This window comes from Schistocerca americana, chromosome 8 (assembly GCF_021461395.2).
Source record: "Schistocerca americana isolate TAMUIC-IGC-003095 chromosome 8, iqSchAmer2.1, whole genome shotgun sequence".
NCBI lineage: Eukaryota > Metazoa > Arthropoda > Insecta > Orthoptera > Acrididae > Schistocerca > Schistocerca americana.
In genome coordinates, this window is record NC_060126.1 from 253,831,985 (window position 1) to 253,851,740 (window position 19,756).

General features: G+C 42.1%; 1 pseudogene; it reads left to right on the forward strand.

Moving 5' to 3' along the window:
- The window catches only part of LOC124545742, a 39,652-nt pseudogene extending 29,904 nt beyond the window's left edge, over positions 1-9,748 (forward strand).
- The last annotated feature ends 10,008 nt before the right edge of the window (positions 9,749-19,756 follow it).

Below are 19,756 nucleotides of genomic sequence, written 5' to 3' on the forward strand. Positions count from 1 at the left end.
AAAATGTATAACGCTAGATTTAAATGTGGCCCTGTCACCCCTAATTAATCTGCGGTGGTAGCGTTGACGATAAATCACACCTATTTTTACTTCCAAACATGAACGATCACGAACACTTAGGGTGTTCAATGACATCAAACACATACACAAAAATAAAATAAAGCAAAAGGGTGAATTCAGGATCAACTACTCAAAGTAAAGGCTCTACTGAATCACAATAATTTTATTGTAACCTTCGGATCAATGCTGAATAAAACACAATGCACAATTTACAAATTATCCTCCTAACTGGCATTGGCAGTAACTGTGTTAAAATCGGTCCAAAACGCGATCTCTTATGACATATATACGAAGAACCACTACAAAAATGGTTCTGAGCGATATGCGACTTAACTTCGAAGGTCATCAGTCGCCTAGAACTTGGAACTAATTAAACGTAACTAACCTAAGCACATCACACACATCCATGCCCGAGGCAGGATTCGAACCTGCGACCGTAGCGGTCGCTCGGCTCCAGACTGTAGCGCCTAGAACCGTACGGCCACTCCGGCCGGCGAAGAACCATTACACTTCAAAGTACTGTGAAACCTCTGTGGAAAAACCAGTTGCTATTGATCCAACTATTTAACGTTAGTCCTAACACAGGCCGAAGCGGGAGCGATCTCACCGTAATATTCCTGTTGTAGCGGGGGTCTCCGACGGCGCCGGCGCGGCCGTGCGATCGGCGTGTGGCGTCTCGGAAAGTACAATCTTACAGTATTCGAACACCAAACTGCTGTCCGTAAACTTCTCTAATTGCGACAATGTTTCCGTCAGCAATGAGCTGGCGCGGCTATTGTCCCCTCAGAACGAAAGACCAAGAGGGGAGACGACTTGGCTAACGTCCTCTCAGTACGAGAGCCCAGAACAGAAGACCTCTACCGAGAGTCCAGCAAGATCGCTCTTCACCTTTCTTTTCTCACCTCAACTTTACCAAGCGAATCACATCAGTAGAAGCTCTCAAAATACCCAGTTTGCCAGTGCCGACCAATGTACGGCCTGGGAATAGAACTCTTTTCCACAATTCTTTTATTTCCACAAAGTTTCACAAGTAAACTCCGCCCTCGCCGGCTGGGAAGCACCACAGCTGTGGGCAATAACACGTTTACTGGAAGTTTTCTCCCAAGAGGTCACTCGAGATTTTCCCGGCAGGATTCCCGTCGTAGCGAACACAGCTTCTTGCATTGAAAGTTTGTTAATCGGAACTCCTGGCGTGCCCCACTTCAGTTACTCGAAGGCGTAAAATTAGAGGGATATAGGCGAGAGCACGCACTGGAAAGCCCGTCCAGCTATCCACTGCTCTGTTTTGGTAAACACTTGAACACCTGCAGCCGCATGTTCTTCAGAGGTTGGCGACCGTTGTAGCCTCTCTAAACGGATTACAAAAATCCCCCAGTTCACCGTTCATATCGTTAGGCTGTGGTCTTCGGCAACTAGGCAGGGACGTAGCCGAGTCCTGTCTCGCGTACTGCCTTTCCGCAAAATCTTATAATTACAAAATCGCGGAACTCTCGCGTGCCGATGTGTTTCCACATAGATTTCCTACACCGTAATTTAGAGTAAGACTCCAACAAAACCTAAAATGTTACGTTAAATGGAGTCATGTAAGGTGCAAGACCGTTGCCACCTTACAAAGGAAAAAAACAAGGAAGAAAAACATAATGTGAAGGTGTTATATGGAATGCTGGATGTTTTATAATCATTATTATTACTATTTATTTGTATAACATTTTTTATCAAACCCTTACTCTTTTTTATCTAAGTAATCCTTCAATGTATAAAATGTATTACATAGCAGGTACATTTTAGCTTCCTTTTTAAATAAGTGTATTTTTTTCAATGTCTTTAATCTTGTTTGGTGATTTATTGTACAGTTTTAATCCTTGGTAGAAAATGCTGTTTTGAGTTTTATGTTTATTTTTTCTTGGTAAATGTAAGTTGAATCTAGCTCTTGTTCCATGGTCATGTACAGAGCTGTTTGTGCAGTAATTACCAATGTTATTTTTGATGTATACAACAAGTGTTTTGAACAGATCTTTACTATGAGCTTAATTACTATTTTTGGTTATTATTCTTATGACTCTTTTCTGGAATTTGACAATTGTGTTCATATTTTGTGCATTTGTTCTACAAAACAGAATGCCATAGCTAAGAATTGAGTGTACATATGAATAGTATGTAACTAAAAGACACTGCATGTTACACACTGATGATAGGACTCTAAGGGCATAACATGCTGATGATATTCTGTTTGCAAGTACCTTTGTGTGTTCACACCACTGCAACTGAGAATCAATATTCATTCCTAGAAATTTTGCATTTGTCACACAGAGGTGCCATCTACATTTAATTTCACATTGTCGTTTTCCCTCAAACTGAAATTCATGTCATTAGTTTTCTTTATGTTCAATGTCGCTTTATTGCTTATTGACCAATCGTGTACTTCCTTGAGAGGTTCATTTGGTTTCTCGGCAAGGAGTTTTAAAACAAGGTTCCGAGAACACATGAACAGCTGTGAAGACAGTCCATCAGTATTCAGTACATATTTGAGACAATAAAATGACAAAACGATATTCATATCACATTGCATGTCAATTTTACATTTGCTTTCTCTGCGAGGAGTTCTCTTTCAAAACACGCTGGTCAAATATGACGCTTCCCCCTCCTCTTCCCTGGCCTTCAGTGTACCGCGAATAGACAAAGAATCGGTGTACGCCAGTGTTTAAAAGCTGCACATTCAGAAGGTCATAACTGCTTACAATCAAATTTATGGCCCAAATTTTCGCTCGGATGATGATGGTGGTTTATGGGGCGCTCAACATCATGGTTATCAGCGGCCGTACAAGTTCCAAATCTTTCCATTTCCAGTCTGGCACTTCTCGAATGATGATGCGTACATCACAAACAATCAGTCCCTGGGCGGAGAAAATCCCTGACACGGCCGGGAATCGAACCTGGGACTCCGTGATACAGAGGCAGCAACGCTAGCCAGTAGACCACAAGCTGCGGACTTTTCACACGGCATCGATAGCTGGGGCTGATATCTTGCTAGAGTCCCTTTTCCTCTTTGAAATCTGAGGTCAAGTTGGTAGATTTCTCTTTTCAGGGACAAGCACTGAAGAAGAAATGTTTTTCCCTTAGACACGGAGCACGAATTCGGGTTGGGGAAGGATGGCGAATGAAAAGTCCCAAGCGACTGAAAAAAGCGCAGGTGACTCGTGTATCAAAAAAAGTGTAAAAGCGCGGGAGACTCCTGTATCAAAAAAAGTGTTAAAGAACGGACCGCAAAATTACAGTTCAGTCTCCCTAACATAGGTTTACTGCAGAATTCTAGAAAGTATTCTGGTTTCGAATGTAATAAATTTCTTGAAGACCGTAAAGTTTATGTCCACGAATAAGCCGAGTTCTAGAAAGCATCGCTCGTGCGAAACCCAGCTTGTCCTTTTCTCACATGATATACTGCAAACTACGGATGAAGGGCAACAGGCAGGTGTCCATATTTATAGACTTCAGAAAAGCATTTGAAACAGTAGGCCACTGGAGACTGTTAACGAAGGTACGAGCATGTGGAATAGATTCCAAAATATGTGAGTTGCTCGAAGGCTTCTTGTGTAATAGAAGCCAGTACGTTGTCCTCGACGGTGTGTGTTCATCAGAGACAAGGATATTGTGATGTGTTGGCAGAAGAGCCAACACCGTGTTGCTAGAGGAGGCCGAAATGCACGCGTTTAAGCTCACGCAAACTGGCGTGAGGTCTGGAACAGGACAATGTAATTAATATAGCCAATAAGGTACGTTGCTGCTGGAATACTTAACTTTAATCCATAATTGGTGTACATCGCTCTTGATGATACATTAATAACAATCTCAATATAAACTGGTAATGGCGCCTTGGTAGGTCGTAGCAAATGACGTAGCTGAAGGCTATGCTAACTATCGTCTCGGCAAATGAGAGCGTAGTTTGTCAGTATAGCATCGCTAGCAAAGTCGTCTGTACAACTGGGGCGAGTGTTAGGAAGTCTCTCTAGACCTGCCGTGTGGCGGCGCTCGGTCTGCAATCACTGACAGTGGCGACACGCGGGTCCGACGTATACTAACGGACCGCGGCCGATTTAAAGGCTACCACCTAGCAAGTGTGGTGTCTGGCGGTGACACCACAGACATCATCAAGAGTGCTACAGGGAATGATAGGGCTCCTGTAGTTTCTGCATCCACATATGAACTGTCGGGCAGGGTGAGCAGCAGTCTGCGGCCGTTACCTAATGATGCTGTGGTGTACAAGAAGTTGTCGAAGATGGGTGACTGTAGGATGATACAAGATCATCTAGACAAAATTTATAGTTGGTCTGATGAATGACAGCTGATCTAAACGTAGAAAAATGTAAGTTTATGTGGATGAGTAGCAAAAACAAACCTGTAATGTTTGGATACAGCATTAGTAGTGATCTGCTTGACGTAGCTGAGTGGTTTAAACATCTGGGTGTAACATTGCAAAGCAATACGAAATAGAATGAACATGTGAGGACTAGCATAAAGGACGCTCCTGTGATCCATTCTGGAATACTATTCGAGTGTTTGGGATCCGCACCAGGACGGATTAACGGAAGACATCGAAGCTAGATTTATTACCGGTAGTTTACAGCACACAAGTGTTACAGAGATGCTCCGGGAACTGAAATGGGAGTCCCTGGAGGGAAAGCGATGTTCTTTTTGAGAAAATTTAGAGATTCGGCATTTGAAACTGACAGCAGAATAATTTTACTGGCTTCAACATTTCGCGGAAGGACCACGTAGATAAGATACGAGAAGTTAGGGTTCTTGCGGAGGCATATAGATAGTCGATTTTCCCTCGATTTATCTGCGAGTGGAACAGGAAAGAAAACGACTAGTATGGTACAGGGTATTCTCCGCCACGTACTGTACGTATGAAGATGTAGACGTAGTAACTGCTGTATTCTTTTTCCAGGGAACCATCCTGGCATTTTCTTCCAGAGATTTAAGAAAACGACAGAAAATCTAACTTTAACTGGTCTGTGTGTCAGAATCGCCATCCTGCCGAAACGGGTACACTGCCACACCACTGTGGTACCCTGGTAGGCTACAGCACTAGAGAAATGGTCAAAGACTTATAACTGTTTTTTATTCCGGCCACCTTGCACCCTCCATACAGTTGATAAACGACGTTTTTTATTTATGTATAAAGACAATGCTGCTTGATTTTTATTTTGTGTTTAAAATTTATCGGAGCGATATCAACCACATTCATATATCATCAGTGATGATGTTGTTCAGTTCTGAGACTGGTTTGATGCAGCTCTCCATGCTACTCTATCCTGTGCAAGCTTCTTCATCTTCCAGTACCTACTGCAACCTACAACCTTCTGAATCTGCTTAGTGTATTCGTCTCTTGGTCTCCCTCTACGATTTTTACCCTCCACGCTGCCCTCCAATACTAAATTTGTGATCCCTTGATGCCTCAGAACATGTCCTACAAACCGGTCCCTCCTTCTAGTCAAGTTGTGCCACAAACTCCTCTTCTCCCCAATTCTATTCAGTACCTCCTCATTAGTTATGTGATCTACCCATCTAATCTTCAGCATTCTTCTGTAGCACCACATTTCGAAAGCTTCTATTCTCTTCTTGTCTAAACTAGTTATCGTCCATGTTTCACTTCCATACATGGCTACACTCCATAGAAATACTTTCAGAAACGACTTCCTGACACTTAAATCTATACTCGATGTTAATAAATTTCTCTTCTTCAGAAACGCTTTCCTTGCTATTGCCAGTCTACATTTTATATCCTCTCTACTTCGACCATCAGTTATTTTGCTCCCCAAATAGCAAAACTCCTTTACTACTTTGTGTCTCATTTCCTAATCTAATTCCCTCAGCATCACCCGACTTAATTAGACTACATTCCATTATCCTCGTTTTGCTTTTGTTGATGTTCATCTTATACCCTCCTTTCAAGACGCTGTCCATTCCGTTCAATTGCTCTTCCAAGTCCTTTGCTGTCTCTGACAGAATTACAATGTCATTGGCGAACCTCAAAGTTTTTATTTCTTCTCCATGCATTTTAATACCTACTCCGAATTTTTCTTTTGTTTCCTTTACAGCTTGCTCAATATACAGATTGAATAACATCAGGGAGAGGCTACAGCCCTGTCTCACTCCCTTCCCAACCACTGCTTCTCTTTCATGCCCCTCAACTCTTATAACTGCCATCTGCTTTCTGTAAAAATTGTAAATAGCCTTTCGCTCCCTGTATTTTACCCCTACCATCTTCAGAATTTGAAAGAGAGTATTTCAGTCAACATTGTCCAAAACTTTCTCTAAGTGTACAAATGCTAGAAACGGAGGTTTGCCTCTCCTTAATCTTTCTTCTAAGATAAGTCGTAGGGTCAGTATTGGCTCACGTGTTCCAACATTTCCATGGAATCCAAACTGATCTTCCCCGAGGTCGGCTTCTACCAGTTTTTCCATTCATCTGTAAAGAATTCGTGTTAGTATTTTGCAACTGTGACTTATTAAACTGACAGTTCGGTAATTTTCACATCTGTCAACACCTGCTTTCTTTGGGATTGGAATTATTATATTCTTCTTGAAGTGAGAGGGAATTTCGCCTGGTGATGCATAATATATATAAAAATAATACTTAGTATATGCTACAAACTGTATGCTATGGGCGTTGAAATTTATAATTTTGTGTTAACCTGTTTATTACGTACTTATAAGAGGGTGTGCTGAAAAGTAATGTCTCCTGATTTTTTATGCGATAACTCTTATAGCCTTTTAAATAAAACAAACGTTATCAATACACCTTGATTCTTCGTGTCTACATATTTATTTCTCAACAAAGCCACCTGGGCGACGAACACATTTCTTCCCATGAGAGATCAGTTTGTTGACACCGTTGCTGCAGAATGCTTGGCTTTATTGACGAAGCCACAACTTCACCTCTGCTTGTATCGCTTCATCACTAGCAAAGTGAAGTCCTCTGAAGGCATCAAAGTGTTTTAGATGTCGCAGCGCCGCTGTATGGTCTGGCATTGTCATTCTGAAGGAGAAAGTAGTTAGTTAGTTAGTTACCTGTTCCATACATAATTTGAACTATTCTTTTACCTAAATGATGCGAAATTAGTCACTTTACAGGATATGTGTACATGATCAGTGTTAACATTAATCATTAGTTTTAGTCCAACACACACAACTACACTTACTTTGTTTTCTTTCGTTTTGTTAAGAGTAGAAATTCGTCAATGGAGTCCAGCGATATGATTTTAAATTAGACTTAAAACTCACTGGGTATGTATATGTGATTAGTGTTTACATTAATAAACGCATCATTATTTCTGTCCTACTCACGCAACTACATTGAAAAACAAGGGTTTGTTTTCTGGCTACCAGTTTTTAAGTGCAAATTTGTGAACAGAGCAGAAGGAATTATGCATGCGAAATGGTTTTTACACACATCAAAAAAAGTTTTGCATCATTTCGGTACCGAGAGTTCCGGAGCCTGTACCGAAAATTGGAACAGAGATCAACATAAACATCATTCCATACAACGAAATTTTCAGAGCGGTGCTGTACACACCGGTACCTCTGATACCCAGTAGCACGTCCTCTTGCATTGATAGATGCCTGTATTTGTCGTGGCATACTATCCACAAGTTCATCAAGGCACTGTGGGTCTAGATTGTCCCACCCCTCAACGGCGATTCGCCGTAGATCCCTGAGTGGTTGGTGGGTCACGTCGTCCATAAACAACCATCTATCCCAGGCATGTTCGATAAGGTTAATGTCTGGTGTACAGGTGCTAGCAGATTGAGTACGGGAGTCCTTTATTTTCAATAAATGAAAAGGGAATTTTTTTTAAATGCGTGAGCTATGGATGGCAATGGATCTTCACAAAACCGTGCACGGCCCTGGGTTGGCGACACATCAGATTTTTCCAGTATGTGCCGCTATCCCACGGTTTGTTGACGTGCACGACGAACAAACAACCTTTCTGCCGACGGGGTGACGCTTAGGGAAGCGTCGCTTGCCTAGGCAGAGCTCCTACAGCAGCCAATCAGAAAGGTCCAGGAGATCACGTGTGAGCGCCCACCGCGCCGAGCTGCGCGGACGAGGCGTGTGGATCGCCCTATTTACTGACAGGCCCTCGACGAGATCAGACGCGTTGGCCGGTTGCCTCCGTGCACTTTTTGAGCCCCGGCTCAATCTGTTTGCGCCTTAGGGCCACTAAACTCACATAATGTACCCTGGCTAGGTCAGTCAGCAAATGCTTTCTCAATAAACGGGAGGCAGTTTGCCGACCGGAGTTGAAAAATTAACACTTGTTCTTTTTTAGACCCCACTTCCACCTCAGCCACATCCTGACATGCACACTGGAGAACATGCTAGCCACTCTAGTCGAGAGATGTCGTTATCCTGAAGGAACTCATTCACAGGATGTGCACAAAGGGGGCGCGAACTGTCGTCCATTAAAGACGAATGCCTCGGCAATATGCTGCCGATATGGTTGCACTATCGCTCGGAGGATGGCATTCACGTATCGTACTCCTGTTACCGCGCCTTCCATGACCACCAGCGGCGTACGTCGGCCCCACATAATGGCACCCCAAAACAGCAGCGGACCTCCACCTTGCTGCACTCGCTGGACAGTGTGTCTAAAGGTGCGTCCACACTACTGGTGTGGCTCGTGCACTTGTGAGACTTGCGAGCCTTACGAGTAATGTGGACGGAGGTAGGCTTCGAGGGCTCGCCGCGGAACAGGCTTGCGAGCCGCCCGAGCTTACGGCTTGTCTGGCTCCGGACGTTGTCGGTACATCAAAGAGATGCGCGGCGAGCTGCGCGAGTGGTGTGGACGGCAACAAAGCACTTACCAGTTGGCTCGCTGCACTCGTACACTTTGGTCTTGGTATTATTCTTGTTCGGTGTTGTGGACATCGGTTTCTCTTTGAGTGGACCGACGATTTTGTCATTAAATTCATAATTACTTATGAACAATACCCTGTGCTGTGGGATGCAACAAACTCCCAATATAAAATAAAATTTAAAAAAAAGTGAAGCGTGGGATTCCATCGCGACAGACCTCGGCGTGGATGTGGCCTAATTAAAAAAAAAAAAAAAAAGAACAGCTTATTAGCCACTTACAGGAAAGTCCGTCAGAAGAAGACTGAGCTTGGGAAGTCTGGCGCTGGGTTTGAGGAAGTGAACGCTCCAAACTGGTTCACATTCAAAGCATTTGAATTTCTGCACCGCAAATATCAGCCGCAGAAGATAATCAATACAGATGTAAGTAAAATGTATTTATTTTTGGAAATGTATAAACAAACTATTAACAAATGGGGTTCAGTCCCTTTTTAGTTCTGTCTCCACTGATTTGTCTAAAACTAGAGACGAGTTTGACGCCTATGGAGAGTACATAGCGAACGTTCTACGGTCCATGGATAACAGAACACGTGCTTATGTTAAAAAAGAATTTTCCGACATAATTTTCAGAGCAGAAAGCGGCTGTTTCGAACATTCAGGACCGAGTTCAACCAACAGCGACTACAGTTGCTCGTCGCATTTACCGATTCCTTCAACTCAACAAGTTCATGCCCATGAGCAGATGCAAAGCAACTTCCAACAGGCATCTACTTCTACTTCTGACAACACCGAACAAGGCTCTCCACATTTTCTGGATCTGCTTGATTTATAATTAAAAATAATAATATTTGCGTTTATCTGTTTCTCATTCTTTAAATCTAAATGTTTTTATTTCTTTTGCTTATTACCTGGTGAATAAAAGTGCATTAATAACAGATGTTCAGATGTGTGTGAAAGCTTATGGGACTTAACTGCTAAGGTGCCTAAGCTTACACACTACTTAACCTAAATTATCCTAAGGACACACACACCCATGCCCGAGGGAGGACTCGAACCTCCGCCGGGATCAGCCACATAGTGCATGACTGCAGCGCCTTAGACCGCTCGGCTAATCCCGCGCGGCTGCATTAATAACAAAATTTGTATAATTTATTAACTTACCTTTACAAACTCCTTCAAGCTGCCAGTAAGAGCTGCACATACTTCAGGAACAATGTTTGATATCACTTGCTTGGAGACTTTAAATAAAAAACTGAGGCTGGTGTAGGAATCGCCAGTTGCTAGGTATTTGAGCGTAAGTGCCAACCGCTCAGCAACTGGTATAGCTTTCCGAAATTTGCTGTCAGCCTTTGATATTTTCGGTCCTACCAACTTTATCAGATATTCAAAATGTGATGCGGACATACGACAAAATGTCCTGAAATGTATGTTTTCAACATCCAAGTCATCCATCAAATCACTCCCACTATATCTTCTTCTGCTTCTGAAAACTGTGGTCATCCACCACCTGCGTTTTCTTGGGACTTCGTAGCGTTTTCTTCTATCCTTTTCCTCAGCTAAAAGGCGCATCACAAGGAAGCTGGCACTTGCTATAACCACTTCGTCCATTTTTAAATTAGGAAACTGGCACTTGTCACGCCTGCTAAAGTGCGCGTCATTTATGTTGGCGGCCGAGTTTAGTTCGTTCTGCGCATCTGACGTCACAAAACACAGTCAGCCAATGAACAGCGAACGACGTTGCCAGATCTCGACTGCAGTGCAGAGCATGGACGAGTGTCTTCAGTTTTAGAAACGTTCAGTCATAAATAAAGTAATAGAACAAAAGCAATGTCTTGGTAGCAGACTTTCTTTTATACTGCTTTTTCGCAATAAACAACAGCGGTAATTGTTTATTTCCTATTGTACTTCGACGAAGCGTGAGTAATTCATAGTTATACCAACAGTGTTTGCCAGTATTTTGCGTGACGTGTTAGAGTCCTCATGGCATCCTCTAGGTGGACGAGCTGCAATAGCGTATCGGTTAAGGTGTTTGGCTTCTATGTAGAAGGTTATGAGTTCAAACCTTGTGTGGTGCTTAATATTTTCATTATTTAAAAACAATGTCGAAGTGCCTTACTTCACGAATTATATTCGTTTGAATGCAATTTTTTGAAATTTCTAGTGCTTTGTCTCTTCACTAACCCTTTTGCTGCTGCAGACACGTGCTCCCCGCATTCCGCGCTGTGGGCGATTTTGTCATCATTGCACTGCTCGTCTGTGCAGACGCATGGTGTTCCCACTGCTTTGACACGCTTATCATTCGATTTCACAAAAACTATTTGGCCCAAAAATTAGATTTTTACACGTCTTTTTGACTGATACCTTCCCCCCATAAATGACTTAATTTTGTTTCGATGTTCAACGCAGTTATTATGCAGCATTAAATGTAGTAAACCATTGCACGAAATTTTGAAGAGTTTGCAGAGGTAGAAGTCCATAGCGTATACTTTCCGTATGGTCGATTTTAGTTGCCACAATGTTGAGAATGAAATGTGGACAAGATACTTAAATTTCATATAAAATTTACTGTATAACAATATCTCATTTAATTTAAGTACCACATAGGTGTCGTATGTAATATTGAGAAATATTCCGCCTTTTGTGACTGTAATAAAAGTTTGATTTACACCGGACGCGTTTGGCTTTATTTTAAAGCACTTCAATCAATGAAAGGTATGGCACATACACAATGGTACTCATGTTCTCTTTCTTGTTTTTGGTCCACAGTCGCAGTTTTACCAATGGTACTGAAATATATTCCTCTTCTGCAACTGTAATAAGCGACTTATTTAGACCAGACGCGTTTTTCTCTTTTGAAGCATCTTCAGTGGACAGTATTTTGTCTCCTCCATTGCCAAGTCACCTTTCGTAGTTTTGTGCTGCGGTAACACAATATTCAACGTTTGTGTTGGCTGATCAGTGTTTTAGCAAATAAATGATGTTTGTGTGTGCCACACACAAAAATTATATTTGACATAGCTCAGAGCACTTCACTGATAGACGGTATATTGAAGTCCTAATGTTTTTGTAAGTCCACAGTTTTGTTTAATGTATATTGTTTACTTCCTTTTGATTGATTGAAGTGCTTTAAAATAAAGCCAAACGTGCTCAGTGTAAATAAAACTTTTGTTACAGTCGCGAAAGACGGAATATTTCTCAATATTACATACGACACCTATGTGGTACTTAAATGAGATATTGTTATACAGTAAATTTTGTATGAAATTTAGGTATCTTGTCCACATTTCATTCTCAACATTGTGGCAACTAAAATCGACCATACGGAAAGTATACTCTATGGACTTTTACCTCTGCAAACTCTTCAAAATTTCGTGCAATGGTTTACTATATTTAGTGCTGCATAATAACTGCGTTGAACATCGAAACAAAATGTAGTCATTTATGGGGGGAAGGTATCAGTCGAGAAGATGTGTAAAAATCTAATTTTTGGGGCAAATAGTTTTTGTGGAATCGATTGATAAGAGTGTGAAAGCAGTCGGAACACGATGTGTCTGCACAGGCGAGCAGTGCAGTGACAAAATCGCGCACAGCGCTGAATGCAGGGAGCACGTCTTTGTAGCTGCGAAAGGGTTAATGCGGCCGTGGTGGCTTTACTTCATGAACTGCGCGCTCCCCCCTAAACGTAAGCTTGCGAAATATGCTATACTATGGCGCTGCTTCTATTGGCGCGTGAGTCGTGTGCAACTGGCAACGCAGCAATCTCCCGCGTCTGGGCGGGCATGCGCGAGCCGTCAAGATAAAAGAATTGAACTATAGTACGGTGTGGATCCTCACGAGCTAAAGCCTGGCAAGCAACTGGAGTAGTGTGGATGAAGATATAAGCAGCACGAGCGCAAGTCAGAGAGGTATGACAAGTATGACAAGTATGATGAGCACAAGTCTGGCGAGCACGAGTACTGTGGACGCACCTTAGAGTTCTGCCTGACCGGGTTGCCTTCAACCACATCCCCGACGATTGTTTGGTTGAAACCAAAGACAGTGAAGTGAAAATCATGCAAATCCTGAGAGATCCATTCGGCATGTTGGGCCCGACTGTACCGTGCTGCATGGTGTCGTGGTTGGCAAAGTTGGATCTCGCCATGGGCGTCTGGAGTAAAGTTGCGCATCGTGCAGCCTATTTCGAACAGTTTGAGTCGTGAAACGACGTCCTGTGACTGCACGAAAAGCATTATTACATGGTGGCGTTGCTGTCAGGGTGCCTCCGAGCCATAATCCGTAGGTAGCGGCCATCCACTGCAATAGTAGCACTTGGGCGGCCTAAGCGAGGCATGTCGTCGACAGTTCCTCTCTCTTTATCTCCTCCATGTCCGAACAACATCGCTTTGATTCACTCCGCGACACCTAGACACTTCCCTTGTTTACAGCCCTTCCTGGCACAAAGTAACAATGCGGAAGCGATCTAACCGCGGCATTGACTGTCTAGGCATAGTTGAACTGCAGACAACACGAGCCGTGTACCTCCTTCCTGGTGGAATGACGAACAGATCTGGCTTCGGACGCCGTCCGTCTAATAGGCACTGCTCGTGCATGGTTGTTTAATCTTTGGGTGGGTTTAGTGACTTCTCTGAACAGTCAAAGGGGCCGTGTCTGTGATACAATATCCACAGTCGTCTGCAGCTCGTGGTCGTGCGGTAGCGTTCTCGCTTCCCACGCCCGGGTTCCCGGGTTCGATTCCCGGCGGCGTCAGGGATTTTTTCTGCCTCGTGATGATGGGGTGTTTTGTGCTGTCCTTAGGTTAGTTAGGTTTAAGTAGTTCTAAGTTCTAGGGGACTGATGACCATAGATGTTAAGTCCCATAGTGCTCAGAGCCATTTGAACCATTTTTTTTATCCACAGTCAACGTCTATCTTCAGGAGTTCTGGGAACCGGAGTGATGGAAAACTTTTTTTGATGCGTGTAGTTAGATTTAAATCTGCCACGAGTCAGACTCTTATTATTGGGCCAATGGTCAAAAATTTTTTGTTCCTGCGTACTGAACTGCTTTCTGAGCCACTGAAAGCTTTAACAATGATTAATAATTTTTCCTTCTAGTGGTATAGGTATGGACATCACTGTTCTCCCCAAACTCTGATGGAATCTCGTTACCGAATAGTGCACTGTGACCGCGCATTTAAAATGCCCAGCTTCTTCTAGAGATACCTATATGACGTCTGTGGGCAGGCATCACATTTATTCTTTCTTCTCGCATTTGTACAATCAGTACTTGTATGCGGGCGAAATCTTCAATTCGAAACTCGATTACAGCACGCTGTTCCTCACTCACCGACGTTGTTACGTTAGACATCGCCATGTTACATGCTATAATTCGGAGTTCTCTAGCGGTAGGACGCTACAAATATGTAGATATGAAGAATGGATGTATAATACTAATAATGTTTGTTTTCTTTAAAAAAATCGGAGATATTACTTTCAGTATGCAATCGCGTTTTACGTCGAGGCCTTCACAGAAGTTTTTGGTGATGTTCTGTTAATTTTGTATGGTTTCTAAGACTCCCTCAAATTAACATAAATGAGATTAATCGGGGTTTATAATGTATATGACATATTATGTTGTTGTCAAAGATGTCAAAAATGGTTCAAATGGCTCTGAGGACTATGGGACTTAACATCTGTGGTCATCAGTCCCCTAGAACTTAGAACTACTTAAACCGAACTAACCTAAAACATCACACACATCCATGCCCGAGGCAGGATTCGAACCTGCGACCGTAGCGGTCACGGGGTTCCAGACTGAAGCGCCTAGAACCGCACGGCTACACCGGCCGGCCGTCAAAGATGTTAACCAATACTGCAGCCAAGACAGGTGTTGCAATGGGAATTTGTCTTGCTGGCAATCTAGTAAATATACAGGTTGAGCACAAAGTCTTGCCCTGATTATAAAATTTTATAACAGAACAACCGTTTAACGTAATAAGTTACATTTGATGCCGTTGCATAGGTTAGTGTTACTAATTGTTGTGACCAATAGATGGCGCTAGTGCTCCACAACGCCGACACGGTCTGTTAGGTCACGTTAGTTGCTGGCGAAATGGCGTTGAAGCAGGAGAAAGCGCAATGTGTGCTTTGGTTTCACGAAACGAAATCGCCCATCAGTATTCAGCGTAAATTTCAGGCTTCTTATGGATGCAGCCCTCCTAACGTTAAATCAGTAAAGTGATGGTATGCAAAGTTTTACGAAACAGGCAGCGTTGAAACTTCCTGGCAGATTAAAACTGTGTGCCCGACCGAGACTCGAACTCGGGACCTTTGCCTTTCGCGGGCAAGTGCTCTACCATCTGAGCTACCAAAGCACGACTCACGCCCGGCCCTCACAGCTTTACTTCTGCCAGTATCTCGCTTCCTACCTTCCAAACTTTACAGAAGCTTCTTTGCGCGCGAAAGGCAAAGGTCCCGAGTTCGAGTCTCGGTCGGGCACACAGTTTTAATCTGCCAGGAAGTTTCATATCAGCGCACACTCCGCTGCAGAGTGAAAATCTCATTCTGGAGGCAGCGTTGAAGATTGTTCTCGGAGTGGCAGGCCTCGTGTGAGTGATGCAACTGTTGAGCGTTTCAACGGAGTCCGTCTAAATCAACTAGTCAAGCATCACGTAAACTTCACATACCGCAAGCAAGTGTGGTGAAGATTCTTCAGGAAAGGCTTAGGTTGCACGCTTACAAAGTGCAAATCGTGCAGGCCTTGCAACCGAATGATTTTCAGACACGTGCTGAATTTGCAACTGAGATTCTCAACAGGGTTGATGGCGCTAACGATTACTTAAATCGAATATGCGTTAGCGATGAATCCACCTTTCATCTCTGTAGAATGGTAAATAGGCAAAATGTCCGTATATGGGGTTCAGAGTCTCCTCATGCTACCGTACAGCGAGATAGCGAAAAAGTTAATGTCTGGTGCGGCCTCACGCATAACAAGGTTTTTCTTCGCGGAAAAATCCATTACCGCAAACATTTACTTACACGAGTTGCAACAGTTCATTGCCCCACAGTTAGAAGAATATCAACCATGGATAATTTTCCAGCAAGATGGAGCAACCTCCCCCCCCCTCCCCCTCTCGATCACTGGGCTTTTACAGTGCGTGATTTCCCGGATGAAACATTTCCCGATCCCGATCGGTGGATTGGAAGGAACGGTCCAACACCATGGCCACCCCGCTCTCGAGACATTACGCCCCTTAACTTTTTTTTTTATGGGGATTTATCAATATATCACAGAATTTGTGGTACCACTTGACTAGAGGAAAGGATCGGTTGGCAGGACATATTCTGAGGCATCAAGGGATCACCAATTTAGTACTGGAGGGCAGCGTGGAGGGCAAAAATCGTAGAGGGAGACCAAGAGATGAATACACTAAGCAGATTCAGAAGGATGTAGGTCGCAGTAGGTACTGGGAGATGAAGCTTGTACAGGATAGAGTAGCATTAAGAGCTGCATCAAACCAATCTCTGGACTGAAGACCACAACAACAACAACATCAAGGACAAAGTCTTCGTCACACCAGTTGCTGACGTCGACGAACTGAAGGCTAGGATACAAGCTGCTGTGGGTACTGTGACAGAACACATGTTACGAAACACCTGGCGGGAACTGGAATACCGCCTCGACGTTCTCCGAGCTACCAAGGGAGCACACGTTGAGGTTTACTAACGTAAGTGGTCTTAAAAAATAACTAATAACACTAACCTATGTAACGGCATCAAATGTAAATTATGTCAAACGGTTATTCTGTAATAAATTGCTATAATCAGGGCAAGACTTGGTGCTCACCCTGTACTTCTTGACAAAATTTGAGAATGATTTCTTCAATAAGCACAATAAGGGGAATGATAATACGCCAAAGATATATTGATGACTGGTGATATGTTGATATAGTTCTAATCAATGGATAGATACATTCCATTCACAATTCAGCTAACTTCAACCCATCCATCACATTCACAGCAAAACGTGAGGAGAACAACAAAATAAATTCTATATCTAAAAATTGGACAATAATATTCAGCACATGCCTTTAACATTTTCAGGAAACCTGCAATTGCGAATACGGTGAAACACAACAACTATCATAGTAGCAACAAAGAAGCCTATTTTAGAGCTTGCATTAAGAGAATGTAGCCCACAAATATACACTAAGTCTAAGTCAAGAAAATATTAAATAAGAAACGGCCACATTTTAACTCATGACACACAACAATGGATATAATCCTACAAATCTGACAAAATTCTTTGCAAAATAAACAAAACAAATAAAAGTAAATTAAGAAATAGAAATTACATATACAACGGGAGGCCACAATATTCGGCTGACGGATTTGCTTCAAACGTTGTAAACTTTTAATAGTCCTTTAGGGTAACAAAATGTGCAAGTAGTTAGGTGTACTACTTAGGCGATTTCGAGAAAATCGCAAGAGAAATTTTAGGCGTCAGTGATGTGCCGATGACTTGCGACCATGAGCACGAAATGGCGGCGGTCATGTTAGCGGTCAATCTGTGAATCGCTTGATTGCGTCTTGCTCATGTTTTTTTTTAATTTATAAGTTTATTCAATACTAGTCATATTATTTTATACATATTACTTTTGGAAGGTAACATGATGGAAAGACACATGAATTTTTTATTGAATTTCCAATTTTATTTTGCTGTTTATTAATTTTTATTATTAGAAAAAATATTTGCAACTTTTATTTCTATAGATATTTTATTAAGTGCCTGCAAATCTGTTCATATTTGGCTTATTAGCGAAAGAGAATTTGTTGCTTGTGAAGATGATATTAAAATACATTCAATCGTACATCTCCAATTTTTGGCTCCGATGTTTACGAAATCGTTGCGTTACGCTTGGTTTGCATCCAAATTGTCAGAAGGATGAGAAATTTTTCAAAATGTCAACGAGCTTTGTTTTCCTTAGGAAACCTGGAGATTCCTTGTGGATCCGGGAAAACTGCACTCATTCGATGTAGTATATGACGTTTTAATTTATGTTTTCCGTGTCTGGATGAAAAATATAATCCTGCGACTTATTATTATTATTCTCGTGTCAGAAACATACAAGTACATGTAAATACTTTCTACACAGTTATGATTAAATTACTTTTGACCAATACATGGCCACTTCCAGTGCGTTTTATGTTGCTCGTTGAAGGTCATCTTCTGTACAGGAGACTGCACACAATCGACAACGAAGCATGTGCCGGACTGTCTGTTCTTCTCCACAGTCACACCGAATATCATTTGGATCAGTGTATCCCCATTTTGCCAGGTTAACTTTTGATCTTTCAACTCCGAATGTCAGTCTTTTCAGGGACTTCCAAGTCGTCCATTCCTGTGGGGTACACGAAAGGAGCCTCCGAGAAGAATGCGATGGTCTGCGATCAGAATGATAAAAGCAATAGGGCGTACTCTGGTCAACGTGAGAATATGATTCAAAATAATCTGACGGCTCATCCTTTTACACCAGAAACATATATACCCGAGCCCTTTTCAGGGCCACAGTTAACGATTATATCCTGCGACTTGTAACGCCGAAAGAACATCCGACGATTAATCGTACATTGCCCTCATCCTCCGGCATATTGTAACTCATTGTGTTATTGAATAAAGTTATTTGTACCTTTAATTATCGATGTTTGACTGGAACTTTCCAAGCTTGTCCCTCGTCCTTGAAACCTATGTCTACAGATCGAAGTGTCCAGAGGCAAAGCAGCCCTCGGTGCCTTACCCGATTGCAAGTATAAGGGAGTTCGGAAATCACGACAGGAATATGTTTTCAAGAAAGCTTTATGCATTTGATTATTTACTGGTCGACAGTTATAAATGTAGTATTTTTTGTCGATAGGAAAAATTAGCATACAGCCAAATAACATAGCAAATTCAATAAATTTCATGCAAATACACATCTCTCTTCATCATATTACCTTTGAAATGTAATTTGCATGAAATAATATGACTAGTGCTGCAATAATAATACAAATTAAAAAAATTCAGCGAGTATGGGAAATTGAATGCTAATTACATCACAGCCGTCATCTAGTGCTCAGGGTCGCAACGCAAGTGTACCTCACTTGACGCGTGAAACTTCTCTTGCAATTTTCTCGAATTCGCCTATGTACTACGCCTTACTAATTGCACATTATGTCGTCCTAATGGGCTACTAAATGTGTACAAAGTTTGAATTAAATCCGTGATCCGAGCGTCGAGGCCTCTCCTTGACAGACGAATTCAAAATAAAGAGACAGCCAAATACATTGTTTTACCGTACTGGGGACGAATATCACATAAATTCAGCAACCAATCTAAACCTTGGATTCAAATCAGAGAATACAGAAGAATATGAGCACACCAGTAACTAGAACAACAAAAAAATTTACAGATCTGGAATTTATAAATAAAATATAATAAAAAACATACGTACATCAGCCAAACAGGGAGGCATTTTAGTAGTAGTAGTAGCAGTAGTAGTAGTGGTAGTAGTAGCTTTATTCATCTGTAGATCTCTTTTTACAAGGATATAGTACATGTCAAAGTATTTACAAATTTAGATCAATTTAAAATAAGCTAATTCGTGTACACATATATTTACAGGCTTCTAGTTAGAGATAATCATTAGACTTACTCCTGGTATACAATACTTTTTTTTACAAATAACTTATTAAATAATGTAATGCCACACTGTTCACTCATATCTCACTATCAGTCACTGCAGACACTATACACATATCGTTTTATAACACTTCACTCACTACACACACACACACACACACACACACACACACACACACACACACA